The following is an 18533-nucleotide window of genomic DNA, read 5'->3' on the forward strand; positions in this document are numbered from 1 at the left end:
TTTAAAAGGCTTATAATGGAAAGCAGCAGCCCTGTGCTCCACCCCTCCTCACCCACTAGTGAAACCACGTTAGACCCTCTCCACTGTTTCTTCTGGGACTTGCCTCCACGATTCTCGTTAATTTGTGCACACTGCCATTTGCTCGTTTATCTTTGTCCGGCATTATCTACCAACTTCCTGGAGCTCTCCCTCCTCTTCAACCCTTCACGTTCACTAGAGTCACATGATGTTCCTTTGCTTCAGTCGTCAGTTTCATTATTACGGCTCTGTAGATCCAAAGTCCTTACCAGGGCCGATAAGCCCTACGTGATCCTTAGCTATCTCTCTCTTTGACCTCTCCGACCTACCCCCTCCAGCCCTGCCCCACCAGGTCCCTTCCCTGGCCTTCCATTTCCAAGCTCAGACAGCTCCTGCTTTCAGGGCTTGGGGGGTCTGGTATTTCCAGCGGGTTTCGCCCAGAGCCAACAGGGGTCTCCTTCACTTTACTCAGGTCTCTGTTCAAACGTTACTCTATTCCCGGACTACTTTGTGAAAAGTAGCAGGCATGTCCCATTTTTCAATCCAGGTATACTTTCTTTCTTTTTTTTTTTTTTAAGAATTCATTTATTGTACATTTATTATTCACAGTTAATCACTACCTACCAAATGGTATCCAGGTATACTTCTAAATTTTCTTTAAAGCATGGATCACTATCTGATACTACATATTAATTTTTTTTTTCAAGCGTCCAGCTCTATCCACTAGAATGTCAAGTCCCTGAAAGGAGGGATTTGATCTGTTTTGTTACTGCAGTTAGCCCAGTGCTTACAGCAGGGCCTGACGGAGTAAGCACTCAAGTATCTGTGGAACGAACACATGCTCGTCCAAGTAGTATATTATGGATTAGGTTTTCACCATTTTTGGTTTTTTAGGTTTACAACAAAATTGAGAGTAAGGTAGAGAGATTTTTTCATACACCCCTTGCATAGTGCCCCCCCCCATTATTGATATCATTCACTAGGCTGGTGCTTTTTTTTTTTTTTTAAACCAAGGATGAACCCACATTGGTGCATCATAATCACCCCAAGTCCATAGTTTACCTTAGGGTTCACTCTTTTTTTTTTTTTTAAAGATTTTATTTTTATTTATTTGAGAGAGTGTGTGCAAGCATTGGGTGGGGGGGTGGGAAGGGCAGAGGGAGAGGGAGAAGCAGGCTCCCTGCGGGCTCGATCCCAGGACCCCGGGATCATGACCTGAGCTGAAGACATGCTTAAGGACTGAGCCACCCAGTTGCCCCTAGGGTTCACTCTTGATGTTGTGCATTCCATGGATTTGGACAAAATTATAACGACATGTATCCATCATTATAAATATCACACAGAGTATTTTCACTGTCCTAAAAATCCTCTGTGCTCTGCCTGTTCATCTCTCCCCTCCTTCCCCACCCCTGCACCAGCCTTTTTTACTCTCTCCATAGTTTTGCTTTTCCTAGAATGTCAAATGCTGGAATCATAAAGTATGCAGCTCTTCAGATTGGCTCCTCTTACTTAGTAATATGCACTTTTTAAGTTTCTCTGTGTTTTTTTCATGGCTTGATGGCTCATTTCTTTTTAGCACTGAATACTGTCCTATAGCACCACAGTTTATTCATCCATTCACCTACTGAAGGACATCCTGATTGCTTTTAAGATTTGGGAATTTTGAATAAAGCTGTTACATCTTTGTGCAGGGTTTTGTGTGGACATAAGTTTTTACCTCCTTTTGGTAAACACCAAGGAGGGAGACTGCGGGATCGTATGGCGAGAGTGTGTTTTGCAGGAACTGCCAAACTGTCCTCCAAAGTGGCTGTACCATTTTGCATTCCCACCAGCAATGTGTGAGAGTTCCTGTTGCTCCACATGCTCACCAGCATTTGGTGTTGTCAGTGTTCCACGTTTCGGCCATTCTAAGAGGTATGCAGTGGTATCTCATCATTTTAATTTGCAGTTACCTGATGACATACTACGATGGGGAGCATCTTTTCAGATGCTTAGTTGTGTATCTTTGGTGAAGTGTCTGTCAAGGTGTTTGACCCATTAAAATTTTTTTCTTAAGTTTTAAGAGTTGTTTATTTTGGATTGCAGTCCTTTAGCAGATGCGTCTTTTGTAAATATTTTCTTCCAGTCTGTGGCTTGTCTTCTAATTTTCTTGATTTTGTCTTTTGCAGAGCAGAAGTTTTTAATTTTAATGAAGTCCAACTTACCAATTCTTTCTTTCATGGATAATGTCTTTGGTGTTATATCTAAAAAAGCATCAATATACCTGAGGTCATCTAGGTTTTCTCTTATCTGTCTTCTAGGAATTTTATACCTTTGCATTTTACATTTAGATCTATGGTCCATTTTGAGCTTTCTTTTGTGATGGGTAGAAGGTCTGTGTCTAGATTCATTTTTTTGCAAGTGGATGTCCAGTTGTTCCAGCACCATTTGTTGAAGAGACTATCTTTGCTCCATTGTGTCACCTTTGTTCTTTTGTCAAAGATCAATTGGTCAGGGTCTATTTCTGGGCTCTATATTTCTGTTTCATTGATCTATTTATCTATTTCTTTGCCAATACCACATTCTCTTGATTATTGTAGCATTATAGTAAGTCTTGAAGTTGGGTATCATGAGTCCTTTGACTTTGTTCTTCTTCAATATTGTGTTGGCTATTCAGGGTCTTTTGCCTTTCCATATAAACTTTAGAATCAATTTGTCTATATCCATGAAATAACTTGCTGGGATCTTGACTGAGATTACATTTAATCTATAGATCTAGTTGGGAAGAGCTGACATCTTGACAATGTTGTCTTCCTATCCATGAACATGGAATATCCCTCCATTTATGTAGTTCTTTGTAGTTCTGGTTTCATTCACCAGAGTTTTGTGGTTTTCTTCTTATAGATCTTGTACTTATTTTGTTAGCTTTATAGCTAAGTATTTCTTTTGGGGGGGTGCTAATATAAATGTATTTTTAATTTCAAATTCCACTTGTTTCTCATACCTTTTCTGTTCCTCTGTTCCTTATTTACTGCTTTCTTTTGTGTATAACAAGTAATTTTGTTGTACTATTCTAATTCCTCTTCATTTTTTTTAGCTATAGTTTTGAAAATTTTCTATTCTAATGCTTACTCTAGGAATACAGTATGTATCACTGTCTACTTTAGGTTAATATTAACTTAATTCTGGTAAAACATAGCCATTTTGTTAATTTGTAGCTCCATTTTCTACCCCCTTCATCATGCCGTTGTTGAATCACATATTAACAATACATAAATATATGTATCAAATATATGTATATAATATCTATATTATAAACCAAAAGCATTGCAATTATTGCTTTAAATAGTCTTTTTAAAAAACTTTTTAATTAAGTTTTTAATTTTAATTTCCGTATAGTTAACATATGTGTTATATTAGTTTTAGGTGTACAATATAGTGATTCAACAAAAAATATGGGACGCTTCACAAATTTGTATGTCATGCTTGTGCAGAGGCCATGTTAATCTTCTCTGTATCGTTCCAATTTTAGTATCTGTGCTGTCAAAGTGAGTGCTAGTCTTACATTTTTCAGGAAATAGAGACAGATACATAATCTTTTATATTTAATTACATATTTACCACTTCTAGTGCTCTTCATTTCTTCCTGTGCATTTGAATAACCCTCTAACCTCATTTACTTCCAAAATGAAGGATATCCTTTAATATTTCTTATAGAGAAGTTCTGTTACCAATGAATTTTTTTGCTTTTATCTGGAAATTATTTCATTTTCATTTTTGAAGAATAAGTTAGGCTGGATATGGAACTCTTAGTTGGTAGTTTTTCCTCTCAACACTTTATGTCAGTCCATTGGCTTTTGGCTGATGAGAAATCAGCTGTTAATCATATTGTTATTCCCCAGTGAGTTACTTTTTTTCCTGCTTTCAAGTTTTTCCTATTTCTTTGGGTTTCAGCAGTTAGACTATGATATATCTTTTTGTGGTGCTTTTTGTGTTTTGTTTTATTTTTTGATATTGGCTGAGCTTCTTGGGTCTGTAGTTTAATATTTTTCATCAAACTTGGGAAGTTTTCAGCCATTAATTCTTCAATTATTTTTTCTGACTCTCCTTTCTCTCTGCCCCACCCCCTTTTCTGCTCATTCCCATGTTTAACCCATAGAGCCAAGGATTTTCAACTCCCCAATCACCACCCTGAATTGCATCTGTTTCCCCTGGCAGCAAAACTACTTGTTTTCATAGCTAGCACCATGTAACTTAAAAGTCATTGACTGAGTGAAGGGGCTAATGGCAACAGCCTCAGGCAAAAAGGCCATGGCCTCCAACTGTTTTACCTAAAGATCTAGCAGCTTTTCAAAAAAATCAAAGCTTCTGTTGGGAGTTTAGCTGAACTACTCCAATAATATTGCTGTCTCCTCCTCCATTTTGTGTGGCCAGGTGGCCTGCAGGGGCCTTGAACTGTCAGGAGCCCCTCCTGAGAGCATGCCTGAGAGAACAACTGCAGAGTCACGAGTAAACCTAAGTTCCTGATAGGACTTCCCCAATGGTCTCCCCCATCTCCCAGGGCCTTTCCCTTGTGCACCCCTTAAATAAGACCCCTGTGAAGCTTACCCAAACCCTGTTCTTCCTGGTTTGAACTGACCAGTCCAGGTTTAGCCTGGGAATCCCAAGGGCTCTACTTGTGGACCCTAATAAAGGTATGTGTGCCAGGTCATGTCACACTCTCTACCTGTACTCTGCTTTGACCTCCCCAGGGGGCCCCTCAAGGCACGCCTTGTACGTTCTCCAGGACTTTTGAGAAATAAAAATCTCTATTTCTGATAGAAATCTTTTGTTGAACAGAGCCTCACCATCAGCCACCGGGGGACTCTACTTAACAAATGTTAATTTAACAAAGTCCCAACAGCTCCTTAATTGTTGCCTGGCTTTGGTCAATTTGCAGTTCCTGGAAATGGCTGGTATTGACAATTTTGTCTAGTTTTATACATTTTTTTGTTCGTTTTTTGTTTTTGCAGAAAGAAATTGCCTGTCTGTTCATGCTGCCATAACTGGAAGGTTCTCTTCTCATTCTTTTTAAACCGTATATTGATCAACATAAGAAAAAAAGGCCTCCATTTTCATTTAATGTTTAACCCAAGTCCCTTTCATGATCAAGCCTGTTATACTCCTTTGTTTTCTTAGCCAGAAGTGCAGAAAAACCAGCTTTGCAAAATCCTTCCAGTCCTTCCCCATTTTCTGAGGAGCAATACCCTGAATAAAGGCAGAGTCCTTGTCTGTTCATACCAATTCATCAAGCCCCACCCTCTCCTTTTACCTGGTTTTGGATTCACATCAGTGGATGGCAGGGCCCGCAGCATGTCTGTAGAAACGATTTCTAAATTTACTTACGCTGCTTGGAAGGCTGAGTACCTTGATTTGATGAGGGGGAGGAGCAGGGAGGTAGATTTCTTCCAATAACCAATGATTAGATTATTTTTTGATTAGCTCCCTCATAGGACACGTAGTAGAGATACAGGATGGGTCAGTTTCAATAAGGAGGAACAAGGCAATAACTAACTTCAAACAGAAAAATAAAAATTTAGACTTCTAATAATTTGGATAACGCCATTCAAAGAGGTCAAGTCCCTGAGAAATCTAGCTTTAAAAAAATTATTTAAAAATAAATAAAGCAAATGTTTAAGGGATAAGCTCTTTAGAATCACACTATAAAATACTTCAGAGGTACCTGGGTGGTTCAGTCAGTTAAGCGTCCAACTCTTGATTTCAGCTCAGGTCTTTTTTTTTTTTTTTAAAGTAGGCTCCACAGGGCTTGAACTCACAACCCTGAGATTTAAAAAAAAAAAAAAATCAATCTAAGGAAAACCCACAGAGAGGAAAACATCAGAAAGTTATTCTGCAAAGACAATCTTCCTTTCTTATTTTAATATATTTGCTCTTTTTTGATATTGCATGAGATAGAGTGTGAAGGGAGGGCTGAGTGTTTTGGAGAGGTAGTAGCTTTAAGTTATAGCAAAAAAAAAAAAAAAAGCTGGCAGCTGAGAAGACTGTGGTTTGGGCAACTTTTCATGTCACATCTAAGGAGATCCTGAGAAATGAACATCATTTGCAGAAGATGTTTGATGGGCTTTTCCTTGTCCTTATCTTTAACCATTTCCCCCCTCTACATTCCCTAATTTTAATTTGAGATAAGTGAAATGGAAGACAAGTTGAAGATGTCCAGAAGAGAAAAAGGAGGGAAGACTGAAGAGTAGGAGACAGGGAAAGAAGACCGGAGAGTCATAGAAGTAGAGAGAGGGAGTGAGCAGAGGAGAGGAGAAATTATGCTTGATGCAGTTTGCCTGTAGTTAAAAATAAAACTTGATATGGTGCCCTTTGTTTCTTAATAAAGCCCACATTTTCCCTTATTTTAGATGAAGAAAGTAGTGAAAGGATGTATTTAGATGAGTGAGAGAATAAAAAATAAGGAAATCGAATCTTATTTTCTTTCTTGAGTGCCTAGGCTTAGCAACCAGCACTCTCCAACATTAGAACTAAGGACTTGGCATTCATGGCATGGGGAGGAGTTAAAGCCAATTCCTCCCAATTTGAGATGACAGGATACAAAATGTATAGATTACCAAATACCACAGAGAACCTGGACCTTTTCTTAGTTCTAGCCATACATTTGACTTAAGAAATTATGGTTTATCTTCACCATGGGATATTATGTAATCATTAAAAAGACTGCATTAGAGCTATACCAGCTGTACTGGAAGGTTTTCCATAAGATAGTTGGCTAAGACAAGCAAGATGGAAAAGACTACTTGACCCCATATGACCCCATTTTGAGCAACAATGGTAACATCCTGCATATATGTATTACATATGGGTACAGGTATATGACTATATGAACAGGAAAAACAATATGAAAGAGTACTTTGAGGGTATGTAACACTATTCATTAAGTACTTCTGGCTCTCTTTCTTCTAGGCACATGGTATGATTGTACTTTCTGACCCCCTTGTGGTTGAGTGGGGTCTTGTGCGTTGTGACCAGAAGTGACGTGTTCGTTCTGGGCATAAACATGTAATTGACAGTTCAAGACCCCCCAGAACACATTTCCTTTACCACATTACTATCAATGTTCATGACAGTGACTCTTCCATCAGCCTAGATCCCAGAGTGAAGAGACATAGAGCAGAGCTCCAAACAAGCCATGATCTACACATGGCATGGGAAAAATAAACAGTTGTAATGAGTCACTAAGCTTTGCAGGGTGTTTTTATCCAGCATAACCTAAATTGTTATGAGTCATAAAGATATACTGGATCAACGTGTTATGGGTAGGACACTTAGGCTTTCGTAGTTTCTTTAAAAAAAAATACTGGAAAGCTTTACTATATCAAGGGAAGAAGTTATGATGTCATAAAGAAAGGCAGAATTTGTACCAAAAAGGTGCCAAATACAATTTTGGCAAACTGTATCTGGATCTGTCCTGATTCCTCTCTTTTCTTTCTGATATCAGATAGACACATTTTCTCTTTCAAAATGGTGCCTGAGTTCCTCTACCCCCACCCTACTGCCCTTCCTTAAAACACAGCAAAATTAAAATTCAGGCAAGCAGGAGCCTGTTTGTTACATTGTAGTTAACCTTTAGGTCCATTTCTCCAGTCTGTGTCCCCCCCTCCCCCTCGGTCTCAACAGGCTCTGCAGGTACTTTTGGTTGTTGTCACAACTGGGGGTGATGGTGGTGTTGCTCACATCTGTAGGTAGAGACCGAAAATGCTGCTAAACATTTTGCAATGGGCAGGACACCCCCCACAACAAAGAACTCTGCAGCTCAAATCTCAACAATGCTGAGGCTGTGAAACCCTGCTCTAGTCTAGGCCAGCTTCCTATCCTGCTTTTTTCCTGCCCAGAGACAGAGATCAGGTGGCCTTTATTTCTTTGTTATTTATGTCACCACTTATTAGAGTGTTCTATCTTCAAAACTGTTTATAGGGCATAAACTCACAGTCCTAGAAATTTTCCCCCTTGCTTTCCATATGCTTTTTTTTTTTTTTTAAGTAACAGCTTTATTGAGATATAGTTCACATACCATTTTCACCTACAGGGTAAAGTTCAATGGTTTTGAGTATATCCACGGAATTGTACAATCAATCACCACAGTCAATTTTAGAACATTTTCATACCCACAAAAAAATTTCCCTAACCCATTAGTGACTCCATTTGCCCAGGTCCCCCTTCCCCCAAAGCCCTAGGGAACCACTAATGTACTTCATGGCCCTATTAATTTACCTATTCTGGACATTTTATATACATCAAGTCATACAACATGTAGTCATCTGAGACTGAATCTCTTTTTTTAAATTGTTTGTTTGTCTGTTTAATTGCTACAGCCAGTGTGGGTCTCGGACTCACAACCCCAAGATCAAGACTGAGCCAGACAGGTGCCCACAGACTGGCTTCCTTCTTTTAGCATGTTTTGTTTTTTTTAATGTTTTTTTATTATATTATGTTAGTCACCATACAGTACATCCCTGGTTTTTTTTAGCATGTTTCGTAGGTTCATCCATGTGGCGGCACGCGCCCCTACTTATTCCTTTCTACGGCTGACTATTTCATGGGGTGCATATACCGCATTTACTGGCTTGCTAGGGCTGCTGTAACGAACCACACTGGGTGGTTTAAAAACAGAATTTATTTTCTCACAGTTGTGGATGTTAGAAGTCTGAGATCGAAGTGTTGGCAGGGTTGGTTTCTTCTGAGGCCTTTGTCCTGGGCTTGAAGATGGCGGTCTTCTCTCTGTGTCTTCACATACGTCTTCCCTTGGCGTGTGTCTGTGTCCTCTTCTTACAGGGCAATAGTTAGATTAGATTAGAGCCCTCGCTGATGACCTCTATTTTAACTTAGTTATCTCTCTAAAGACCATGTCTTCCAATATAGTCACCGTCTAAAGTACTGGAGGTTAGGACTTCAACAACATATGAATTGGGGGGTGGGGAGCATAATTCAGCCCATAACACCACATTTTATTTATCTGTTCATCACTTGGCTGTTCCATATACTTTTATAGATTTAATTACTAAATCACTACAAAAGACAACTCAGATGTATCAAAGAGGACACTCTGAAGGTTTCAACGACCTTACTAAGTATTCCTGCTTTGTATTTCTGGGACAGTTTTCCTAATGAATCTGAAAGCCACCCTCATATGGTTCTAGAAGTTTCAGTGCTTTCTTGCTATTTCTCTCTCTCTTTTTTTTTCAAATAACAGCCTTGTTGAGATATAATTCATATATCATAAAGTTCAGTCCTTTAAAGCATATAATTTAGTGATTGCTGGTATCTTCACAGTTGTGCAACCATTACCACCATCTGATTTTAGAATATTTTCGTCAACCCATAAGAAATCCCATACTCATTAGCAGCCATTCCCCATTTCCTCCCAACCCCTCCGACCCTGGCAACCACTAGCCTCCTTTCTGTCATCATGGATTTGCCTATTCTAGCTATTTCCTATAGGTGTAATCATACATCTCTGCCTCTTTCACTTGGCGTGGTTTCAAGGTTCATCCAGTCTTGTAGCATGTATCAGTGCTTGATTCCTTTTTATTGCTGTTGTTGTTGCTTTTAGAGGGAGGGAGAGAGCGAGAGCACAAGCAGGGGGGAGGGGCAGAGGGAGAGGGAGAGAAAGAATCCTCAAGCACACTCCCTGCTAAGCAGGGAGCCCAACTTGGGGGGCTCTATCTCATGACCCTGAGATCATGGCCTGAGCTGAAACCAAGAGTCAGACACTTACCAACTGAGCCACCCAGGCGCCCCCATTCCTTCTGATTGTTGAATAATATTCCATTGTATAGATCTGTCACATTTTGTTTATCCATGCACCTGGTTTTTAAATTTTAATCTTTAAAAAATTAAAAAAAATATTTTATTTATTTGACAGAGTGAGCGAGAGAGAGAGCACAAGCAGGGGGAGCAGCAGAGGGAAAGGGAGAAGCAGGCTCCCTGCTCAGGGAGCCTGATGCGGGGCTCAATTCCAGGACCCCGGGATCATGACCTGAGCCAAAGGCAGATGCTTAACTGACTGAGCCACCCAGGCGCCCCAATCTTTTAAATTTTTAATTGAAGTATAGTTGACATATAATATCCATTCATTTATGGATGGATATTTGGGTTGTTATGAATAATGATGCTATGAATATTGGTATACATATTGTTGTGTGTACCTATGTTTTCATTTCTCTAGGAATGGAATTGCTTGATCATAAATGTTAACATTTTGAGGAATGACCAGACTCTTTTCCACAGTGGTGGCACCATTCTCCAGTCTCACCAGCAAAGTATGAAAGTTTCAATTTCTCCACATCCTCATCAACATTTGTTATGTTCATCTTTTTTATTTTAGCCATCCTACCGCATGTGAAGTATATCTCATTGTTTTGTTTCATTTTGCTTCCCAAATGATTAGTGATGTGAAGCATCTCTTTATGAGCTTATTGGGTATTTGTATATCTTTTCTGGAGAAATGCCTATTCAAATTCATTGCCCATTTTAAGTTGATGTCTTTTTATTGTTGAGTTGTAATAACTCCTTATATTATTATAGATACAAGTCTTGTATCAGATATATGATTTGGAAATATTTTCTTTATGTGGGTTATCTTTTTACTTTCTCAATTATGTCCTTTGGAGCACAGAAGCTTTGATTTTTTTTAAAAAAGATTTTATGTATTTATTTGTCAGAGAAAGAGAGCACGAGCAGGGGGAGTGGCAGGCAGAGGGAGAAGCAGACTCCCCGCTGAGCAAGGAGCCCGATATAAGACTCGATCCCAGGACCCTGAGATCATGACCTGAGCCGAAGGCAGATGCTTAACCGATTGAGCCACCCAGGTGTCCCAGAAGCTTTTGATTTTAATGAAGTCCAGTTTATCTGTTTTTTTCTTTTGTTGTTTGTGCTTTTGGTGTCATGTCTAAGAAACCATTGCTTAACTCAAGGGCATGAAGATTCACTGCTGTGTTTTCTTCTAAGATTTTTACAGTTTTAGTTCTTACATTTATGTCTATGATCCATTTTAATTAACTTTTGTATATGGTGTGAGGTCGTGATCCAACTTCATTTTTTGCATATCCAACTGTCCCAGCCATCTGGTGAAAAGATTCTTCTTTCCCCCTTTGAATTGTCTTGGTGCCTGTCCGTCTACCCTTTTATTCTTGAAAATGGATTTTGTCAGTCTTCAAAGAAGGACCTTGCCTACAATAAGGTGAAACTCTAGTGAGGAAAGAGTAATTCAACTATTATGACACATATATTAAATATTTTAATAGAGTGTGCAGAGTTATGACAATGAAAGGAGGACTCTGACTCACCCTGCAAGAAACAGGAGAAAGATTATAGAGGGAAGTGTCCCTAAAACTTCCTTGAAAAACAGGTAAGCATAGGTTGGGTGGATACAGTGCCAGGCAGAGCAAATAGTACATGCAAAGGCTGAGAAGCAGGTGCAGCCAGTCATCCATATAGTCAGAGCTGAGCTAGGTAATGTCGCTTACTCTCTTTACCCTACCATTCCTACCTTCTTTACCAGGGAAGACGAAATGTCACTCTCTTCCGTGGGTGGAATGCATTAAACCTTGAAATTATCAGAGATTAGGAATGCATTAAACCTTGAAATTATCAGAGATTAGGAATGAAAAAAGTCAAATAAACCAAACATTGTGGGCCTGTGTGCCCAAAAGTCTCTGGAAAGGATACGAACCAATTCACAAATGGGCCTGAGGAAGGTTAAGTTAGAAAAGATGCAAGTCAAGTTTTACATTAGTTCGGGTGCATTCGATTTCCCAGATTTCCCTTAGGGAAACTGGGTTACTACATGTTCCTTTAAGGGGAAATATAGTCACATAATAGAAAGAACATGAATCATGGGGTGCATGGAGTGTCAATCCTTTTGCTACCTCTGCTGGAAAGAGCTTGCACAAGTTCCCTAACCTCTCCGAATTTCTTCAGTACCCCTTCTTCCAAAACAGAAGCATCTTGTGAGGATTAACTGAGAGTGTCTAGCAGCTAACTAGAGTGAGTGTTTAACAAGTGTTAGTTTCCTCTCTTCTCTGGTGTTCTTATACTTATTCCCACAATTAATGGGGGGGGGGGTGTGGACCAGGGCTTCTCTCTTAGGGGAAGTATAATTATTGAACTAAGGCTGCTGCCTTTGCTTTTAGTACCTAATTCCAAGTGGGGAGAGGGGAATCATGTGGAAAGTTTACCTGACTCTGGAGAGGGTAGTGGCTGAATATCTTTTTAATAGGAATGGGATGTGTGTTTGGTCAGTAGGCAAGTAGGTTACAGGGAGAATATAACATATTATTTTACTCCACGACATGGTTTTTATACTTTTTGAATTTGTTCTCCCCAACAGAAACACTCAGATGGCTTCTGGTCTGAGTTTACTTTGGAATATAACCAACCCTGCCTGACTCAGCTTTCTGTTACTCTGCAAATAACAAGTTTAATACCCTCCTTCTCCTATGAGCTGCTTAGTAGTCACATGCAGAGGAAGCAGAAGTACAGAGGGGAAAGTTCTCTGTTGCCCACAGCTGATGTCACGGTGCTTTAGTCCTGAACTTGAGGCAGAGTGCATCCCTGCTCTACAGTAGCCCGAGAGCCCTCAAGTCACTCTAGAGTCCATCACTCTTTTTTAACATTTCATAGTTACTACTGTCATTGTTATTTTCTCTGTAGGTGGGTCCTTGGAACAACTGGTCAGAAGGCATAAGACCAGAATAAGAATCTGAACCTTGTTCTGGCATGAGTTCATGAGCTATGGAACAAAATTCCATGAACAAGAGCTCAGTTACCTTCCAGCTGAGTTTGATTTCTAAGCAAAAGATCCTTCCTTCCTCCCTTCCTTCCTTCCTTCCTCTCTCTCTCTCTCTCTCTTTCTTTCTTTTCCTTCCTTCCTTCCTTCCTTCCTTCCTTCCTTCCTCCCTCCCTCCCTCCCTCCCTCCTTCTCTCTCTCTCTCTTTCTTTCTCTTTCCCTCTCTCTTTCTTTCTTTCCTTCCTTCCTTCTCTTTCTTTTTCTTTTCTTTTCTTTCTTTTTCCTTCATGTGATCCTATTAAATAGAAGACTCTATGCTTGGTGCTGAGGAAATAATAAAATGAATAAGAAATGACCCCTCCTAAAATTTGTATGGACCCACAAAAGACTCTAAATAGCCAAAGCAATCTTGAAAAAGAAAAGCAAAGCTGTAAGCATCACAATTCTGGACTTTAAGTTATATTACAAAGCTGTAGTAATCAAAACAGTATGGTATAGTCATAAAAATAGACACATAGATCAATGGAACAGAATAGAAAAGCCAGAAATAAACCCACAATTATATGGTCAATTAATCTTTGACAAAGCAGAAAAGAATATCTACTGGGAGAAATAGAGTCTCTTCAACAAATGGCATTGAGAAAACTGGACAGCAACATGCAAAAGAATGAAAATGGACCACTTTCTTATACGATACACAAAAATAAATTCAAAATGGATTAAAAACCTAAATGTGAGACCTGTAGCCATAAAAATCCTAGAAGAGAGCACAGGAAGTAATTTCTCTGACACTGGCCATAGCAACTTTTCTTAGATAGGTCCCCCGAGGCAAGGGATATGAAAGAAAAATAGAGTACCAGGGTTACATCAAAATAAAAAGTTTCTGCACAGCGAAGGAAACAATCAATTTAAACAATTTATGGAGACCAAAGAGAATGAGAACACAACGGTCCAAAACCTATGGGACACTGCAAAGGCGGTCCTAAGGGGAAAATACATAGCCATCCAAGCCTCACTCAAAAGAGTAGAAAAATCTAAAACGCAGTTTTTATATTCTCACCTCAGGAAGCTGGAGCTGGAACAGAAGAACAGGCCTAACCCATGCACGAGAAAGCAGTTGATCAAGATTAGAGCAGAGATCAATGAATTAGAAACCAGGGGCACAGTAGAGCAGATCAACAGAACTAGAAGCTGGTTCTTTGAAAGAATAAATAAGATCGATAAGCCACTGGTAAGACTTATTCAAAAGAATAGAGAAAGGACCCAAATTAATAAAATGATGAATAAAAAGGGAGAGGTCACAACCAACACCAATGAAATAGGAAGGATCATTAGAAACGTTTATCAACAGCTTTATGCCAATAAATTAAACAACCTGGAAGAAATGGATGCCTTCCTGGAAACCTATAAACTACCAAGACTGAAACAGGAAGAGATTGATTTTTTAAACAGACTGATTAATTATGAAGAGATTGAAGCGGTGATCAAAAACCTCCCCAAAAACAAGAGTCCAGGGCCTGACAGATTCCCTGGGGAATTCTACCAAGCATTCAAAGAAATAATACCTATTCTCCTGAAGCTGTTTCAAAAAATAGAAACAGAAGGAAAACTACCAGACTCATTCTATGAGGCCAGTATTACCTTGATCCTCAAACCAGGCAAAGACCCCATCAAAAAGGAGAATTACAGACCGATATCCCTGATGAATATGGATGCCAAAATTCTCAACAAGATCTTAGCTAATAGGATCCAACAGTACATTAAAAGGATTATCCATAATGACCAAGTGGGATTCATCCCTGGGATGCAAGCGTGGTTCAACATTCGCAAATCAATCAGTGTGATAGATCATATCAACAAGAAAAGAGTCAAAAACCATATGATCCTCTCAATTGATGCAGAAAAAGCATTTGACAAAATACAGCATCCTTTCCTGATTAAAACCCCTCAGAGTGTAGGGATAGAGGGTACATTCCTCAATTTCATAAAAACCATCTACGAAAAGCCTACAACAAATATTATTCTCAACGAGGAAAAGCTGGAAGCCTTTCCCTTAAGATCAGGAACACGACAAGGATGCCCACTCTCACCATTATTAATCAACATAGTACTAGAAGTCCTTAAAACAGCAATCAGATAACAAAAAGGGATAAAGGGTATCCAAATCAGCAAAGAAGAAGTCAAACTGTCTCTCTTCGCAGATGACATGATATGCTATATGGAAAACCCAAAAGAATCCACTCCCAAACTATTAGAAGTTATAGAGCAATTCAGTAATGTGGCGGGATACAAAAATCAATGCTCAGAAATCAGTTGCATTTCTATACACAAACAATGAGACTGAAGAAAGAGAAATTAGGGAATCCATTCCATTTACAATAGCACCAAAAATCATACGTTATCTTGGAATTAACTTAACCAGAGACGTAAAGGATCTATATTCTAGAAACTACAAATCACTCTTGAAAGACACTGAAGAAGACACAAAAAGATGGAAAAATATTCCATGCTCATGGATCGGAAGAATTAACATAGTTAAAATGTCTATGCTACCCAGAGCAATCTACACTTTCAATGCCATCCCGATCAAAATACCAATGACATTTTTCAAAGAGCTGGAACAAACAGCCCTTAAATTTGTGTGGAACCAGAAAAGGCCCTGAATAGCCAAGGAATTGTTGAAAAAGAAAACAAAGCTGGGGGCATCATGTTGCCGGATTTCAAGCTATGCTACAAAGCTGTGATCACCAAGACAGCATGGTACTGGCACAAAAAGAGATACATAGACCAATGGAACAGAATAGAGAACCCAGAAATGGACCCTTGGCTCTTTGGGCAACTAATCTTTGACAAAGCAGGAAAAACCATCCAGTGGAAAAAAGACAGTCTCTTCAATAAATGGTGCTGGGAAAATTGGACAGCTACATGCGAAAGAATGAAACTTGACCACTCTCTCACACCATACACAAAGATAAACTCCAAATGGATGAAAGACCTCGATGTGAGACAGGAATCCATCAAAATCCTAGAGGAGAACATACGCAGCAACCTCTTTGACATCGGCCACAGCAACTTTTTTCATGACACATCTCCAAATGCAAGAGAAACAAAAGAAAAAATGAACTTGTGGGACTTCATCAAGATAAAAAGCTTCTGCGCAGCCAAGGGAACAGTCAAAAAAACAAAGAGGCAGCCCACGGAATGGGAGAAGATATTTGCAAATGACACTACAGATAAAAGACTGGTATCCAAGACTACAAAGAACTTCTCAAACTCAATACACAAGAAACAAATAAACAAATCAAAAGATGGGCAGAAGATATGAACAGACACTTTTCCAATGAAGACATACAAATGGCTAACAGACACATGAAAAAATGTTCAAAATCATTAGCCATCAGGGAAATTCAAATCAAAACCACATTGAGATACCACCTTACACCAGTTAGAATGGCAAAAATTGACAAGGCAGGAAACAACAAATGTTGGAGAGGTTGTGGAGAAAGGGGATTCCTCCTACATTGTTGGCGGGAATGCAAGTTGGTACAGCCACTTTGGAAAACAGTGTGGAGGTCCCTTAAAAAGTTAAAAATTGAGCTACCCTATGATCCAGCCATTGCACTACTGGGTATTTACCCCAAAGATACAGATGTAGTGAAGAGAAGGGCCATATGCACCCCAATGTTCATAGCAGCATTGTCCACAATAGCTAAATCGTGGAAGGAGCCAAGATGCCCTTCAACAGATGACTGGATTAAGAAGATGTGGTCCATATATACAATGGAATATTACTCAGCCATCAGAAAGAACGATTTCTCAACATTTGCTGCAACATGGATGGGACTGGAGGAGATAATGCTAAGTGAAATAAGTCAAGCAGAGAAAGACAATTATCATATGGTTTCACTCATTTATGGAACATAAGAAGTAGAAAGATTGGTAGGAGAAGAAAGGGAAGAAGAAAGGGGGGGGTAAACAGAAGGGGGAATGAACCATGAGAGACTATGGACTCTGGGAAATAAACTGAGGGCTTCAGAGGGGTGGGGGGTGGGGGAATGGGATAGGCTGGTTATGGGTATTAAGGAGGGCACGTATTGCATGGTGCACTGGGTGTTGTATGCAAGTAATGAATCATGGAACTTTACATCAAAAACTAGGGATGTACTGTATGGTGACTAACACAATATAATAAAAAATATTATTAAAAAAGAAAAGAAAAACTAAACATCAACCTATGGAATGGGAGGAGATATTTGCAAATGACATATCCAATATATCCAAAATATATAAAGAACTTACAAAACTCAACACTCAAAAACCAAATAATCCAATTAAAAATGGGCAGAAGACATGAGCAGACATTCTCCGAAGACAACATACAGATGACCAACAGACACATGAAAAGATGCTCACCATTACACATTATCGGGGAAATGCAAATCAAAACTATAATGAGATATCACCACACACCTGTCAGAATGGCTAAAATCAATAACACAAGAAACGACAGTGTTGGTGAGGATGTGGAAAAAAAAGGAACCATCATGCACAGTGGGTGGGAATGCAAACTGGTGCAGCCGCTCCGGAGAACAGTATGGAGGTTCCGCAAAAAGTTAAAAATAGAGCTACCCTACGATCCAGCAATCACACTACTGGGTGTTTACCCAAAGAATACAAAAATACTAATTCAAAGGGATACATGCACCCCTATGTTTATAGCAGCATTAAATAAGTACAACAGCCAAAATATGGAAGCAGCCCAAATGTCCATTGACTGATGAATGGATAAGGAAGATTGGTGTATACATATGTAAGTAATATATACTTATATACACATATATATCTATACATACAATGGAATATTACCCAGCCATAAAAAAGAATGAAATCTTGCCATTTTCAAATGACATGGGTGGGACTAGAGAGTATTATGCCAAGCAAAATAAGTCAGTCAGAGAAAGACAAATATTGTATGATTTCACTCATATGCGGAACTTAAGAAACAAAGCGAAAAAAAAAAAAAAAGAAAGATAGACAAATCAAGAAACTATAGACTCTTGGGAAGCCTGGGAGGCTCCATCGGTTAAGCGTCTGCCTTTGGCTCAGGTCATGATCTCAGGGTCCTGGGATCGAGTTCCATATTGGGCTCCTTGCTCAGCGGGGAGCCTGCTTCTCCCTCTGCCTGCTGCTCCCCCTGCTTGTGTACTCTCTCACTTTCTCTCTCTGTCTCTCTGACAAATACATTAAAAAAAAAAAAGAAAAGAAACTATAGACTCTTAACTATAGAGAACAAACTGTTAGTTACCTGAGAGGAGGTGGGCGGGGGATGGGTGAAATAGGTGATGGGGATTAAGGAGTACACTTGTCATGATGTGCACTGGGTGATTAAAATAAAAACTTGGGAAAAAAAAAAAAAGGAAATGACCACTACTTAAGGAGTTTATGATCTAGTACGGAGCTATGTACCTGTGAAAGACTGAATGTCATGAAATATACTGACTGCAATCCTCTAGTCACAGAGGGGGCTGGCATTGGAGCCGGGCCTTTCTTGATTGCTTCTTTCAAACTGTCCTGAAAATTAGGCAGTCTTACTGGAATCCTGAATTAAAGACTGAAGAACAAATCTGGGCTAAGTTCCATGATTTCTCAAGAACTAATAAAGAACACTGGCCTCTGAGTCAGCTGACCTGGGGTCTAGCCCATGTTTTGCTATGAACTTACTCTGTGACCTTGAGCAAGATATGTA

General features: G+C 39.4%; 1 protein-coding gene and 1 non-coding gene across 5 annotated transcripts in view; both read right to left on the reverse strand.

The window, feature by feature from the left end:
- The window catches only part of TMEM45B (transmembrane protein 45B), a 53581-nt gene that overhangs the window by 7389 nt on the left and 27659 nt on the right, over positions 1-18533 (reverse strand). For 3 of the 4 annotated variants that reach the window (XM_087868275.1, XM_087868274.1, XM_087868276.1), the window contains exon 2: positions 5720-5817. The gene's annotated coding sequence lies outside the window, so the exon portion shown is untranslated. Of the gene's footprint in view, positions 1-5719; positions 5818-8685; positions 12509-18533 lie in introns of those variants that run through there. The other variant, XM_087868277.1, reaches the window with a different exon arrangement.
- On the reverse strand, positions 3447-3553 carry LOC123783206 (U6 spliceosomal RNA). The gene has a single exon (XR_006777161.1). It is a non-coding gene; the product is annotated as a U6 spliceosomal RNA (small nuclear RNA).

The sequence above is a fragment of the Ursus americanus genome, chromosome 16 (assembly GCF_024610735.1).
Source record: "Ursus americanus isolate L20-20 chromosome 16, mUrsAme1.1.p, whole genome shotgun sequence".
Lineage (NCBI taxonomy): Eukaryota > Metazoa > Chordata > Mammalia > Carnivora > Ursidae > Ursus > Ursus americanus.